Raw genomic sequence first — 3,617 nt, forward strand, 5'->3', positions numbered from 1 at the left:
CCCAATTGTTTTTTATGTTGTGTTTTTCCTCCTATGATGATCGTATGTTATACGTGAACAAAGGATGATGCAGGTGGGAGAGGTGTGCAAAGTGAGACTGTTGAGAGCTTGTTTAAAATGTCGCTTAGCTATATGACTTTTGTATTGTATAGATCTTTCTAGTTTATCGAGTTTTTTTTTTTATAGATTTTCAAAGTTTAAAATTTTGATTTCTCATAGAGGACTATAAATACTATAACATACTAGTTTTTTGCTTTCTAAAATATATAATTAATACAAATTACATAATTTAAAATAAAAATTCATTCATATTTTTTTGAAATTTTCAGTAAACAAAAAGAAATGGTTTTCAAACAAACTTTATTGAAAACATAAGACTAAAAGATTATCCTAGATGTCACCCAATATTGATCACTTTGCCTAGTGTTGTGCGTCTTCCTTAACACTTTTACTATCACTTATTCTTATATAAAATACAATCATTTCAGGTGTAAAACCACAACCGCAAAGAAGTGGTGAGCTAACATACAAACATCAAAACATAATAACTAGAATACACATCAATAATACTATAACAACTCACCCAAACCATACATAGTCATTTGTCTTACATCACCATACAATTACACTAATTTTTTTGCACTTCCACACAAAACATGTGATTACTACAAATAAGACAACCATCAATGAACTCGACATCAGGAAACTGAGTTGTAATTCTCGCATGTAGCTTACCAATACTGGTTTCACTTTCCATTACTCTCTTCGAGAGCTTCCTTGACGAAGTACTCAAGTGTCACTTTTCATCACCCTCAATACTCTCGACGAAGTTTATCTCCAGTACAAATATGCATAATTACCCTTCACCACCTTTCGTTGAGTCATCACACATGAACATACATTTACATTTCCAAACAAGCACATATTAACATGTCATTATAATCATACTAAATAACATGTACTCCATAAAATAATACATCAAATACAAACAAGAAAGCAAGAAAAGTAAATAAGAAAAAAAAATGTAAAATCCCCTTATTCTTCATTTCTCCTTTTCTCCCTTCAAAACTCGACATTTAAAACCTTTTCCATTCTTTCTTCACTTACAATCGCTTCTATTAAAATTCCTCTAAAGTTTATTTTCTCTAATATCTTTAACAAAAATATAATATTTTATTATCACTTGTTATTATTTAATAACAATATATATAACAATATTACAATATCTAAAAAATTAACTAATATTTAACAATATTTTTGAATACTTTTTTAATTAAATAATTATTTAACAAATCTTTGTTAAAAAATTTATTAAAATAAAATAAATTATTTAAATCATAACTAATCATCGTTTACATAAAATATTTAATTATATTTATATATTTTTCTAATTATTAAGATTTCTAAGATGTTACAAATATAGTTCATATACGTTTGATATTTGATTTCTTGTGAAAGATTGTAAATAGAGTTTATATATTTAGTTTATATATTTATAATTTTTTATTAATACTTTAATTAATAATAATATTTAATTGGAATGTTACCTTTCATATTTATGTCCTCTATAAAAATAAATTACACTCTTAAAATCTTCTATTTTAACATGGATTCTCAAATTTACTTGTTAACCGATATAAAATAATTAATAAGGTAATAAGATATAAATTAATTAGAAAGGTGAAACTTTAATTTATTTTAATTATTTATTATAATTTATTAATATATTTAGTTGATGTATAATTCTCAATAATAAAATTTTAAATTTTAATGCTATAATTAATAAGGTAATAAAGAATGAAATTTTTAAAAGAATGGGAATAAGAAGAGTGTTTTTTATTTAAAGTATAAGAATAAGAAGGAGAGGGGTTGACATTTTATATTTATGAATGTTTGATAACTTTGTACAATATGGTATAAAGATTTACATGATCTAAAATAAAAATTATAAAATGAAATTGAATTTAAAAAATAAGAAACCCTTAATATTCCTTTTCTCTTTTTTATGTCAGATTGATTTTAAATTTAAAATAAAAAATTAAAAGATAAAATTTATCTTTTTACTGTAATAATAATAAAAAACATTTTTTATCAATTTTTCAACCTCATTTTATTTTTAATTATTTCTTGAGTATCACCGTTTCATTGTTGTCAATTTTTTTGTTTACTAATTTCTATTTATTCAACAAATATTTACAGTAAAACTTCCATTTCTATTTATTTGCTGTTTCAAACATGTTTTATTATAAGATTTGGATTGTTTACACGCTTTGACACATTTTTGTTTCAATGTTAATTGAAAAATTTGGTAAAAGAGACTAAAACCAGAGTTTTCTAAAATTATAGGACTAAATTGTATCTTAGTTTGAGAGAGACTAAAACCAAAATCGACCCAAAGCATTAGGACTAAAAACATATTTAACCCTTATTTTTTTAATATTTGTTTAGGTAATTATAAAAAAAAAAAAAAAAAAGATGTACAGTAACTTTTGAACTTTTATAGATTAAGATTTTTCATCAAAAGTAACATATTAGTCAATGCCCGACATAGTTGATTAATTGGCATTGCAGGGTAGATGTGATTGAGAAAATCATGTCAGCTCATTTATTATATATTTAGTTTGGTTCAGTTGTTTCCTGCTCTTTTATAAATAAAAACAGCTTTTCGTTATTATTTATGTTCTAGATTAATTTTAACTAATACAAAATAAAGTATTTTATTGAAAATAAAGTATTTTATTGAAAATAAAATATGCAATTTCTCAAAAAATTCAAATTTATTATACTTCTATATTTTTAATTTTAATTGTTTAAAATCTGTCAAGGTTAATAAAATTTTAAAAAAAAATTAACAGCAGAGTTAAAGAAATGAAAACGACAGAAGTTAGAAAGTATATATCTGGTACGTTAAAGATATAAACTTCTTTTATTCTTTAATATTAATTAATCCTTGGGATTAATACCAATAATTTTTTTATTAAAATTAATTTAATTTTATTTTGAATAATTATTATAATTTCATAAGTTCAAAATAAAATAAGTCCAAATAAGAATTTTTTTTATAGTACTTTTTTAATTTATTTTTTTGGCATAAGATCGAGTTTGTTAATTTATGAGAATAAATTTAGTTAAATGAAGGAGGAACAAAATTTTAAAATGAATTTATTATTTATTATTAAGTAATTTTAATTTATAAAACATAAAGTATGTCTTTTTTTTTTCTTACTCTCTTCCCTACCCGCTTATCTTTTCATATTGTGCTGGTTGAGAGGTGTTTCGGTCGGGTTTGGAGGTCCCTTATAACATTCCTGACGGGAACTTGCTGGAGGCCGGACGGTCATCATAGTCCTCTTCAAACTCAAGGTTGTTCGTTTTTCCTCCTTCCTTCTTCTCCAAGCCGGGCGGGGGCGAGTACCTGCCAAAGGCACTCTGACGCTCAAGTCAGTAAAAGTGACCGAACGGTCATCAATATAAGGGATGCATGTAGTGTGCATAATATATATCGTGGTCTAAAATAATACTTGAGACCTTTATTTATACTAGTTGTAATGGGCTTTTACCTTTTGTGGGCCTGATGACGGCCCAATCACACCTTAACCTCCATTAGGGGCTTTAAT

The sequence above is a fragment of the Vigna radiata genome, chromosome 8 (genome assembly GCF_000741045.1).
Source record: "Vigna radiata var. radiata cultivar VC1973A chromosome 8, Vradiata_ver6, whole genome shotgun sequence".
NCBI classification, from domain to species: Eukaryota; Viridiplantae; Streptophyta; class Magnoliopsida; order Fabales; family Fabaceae; genus Vigna; species Vigna radiata.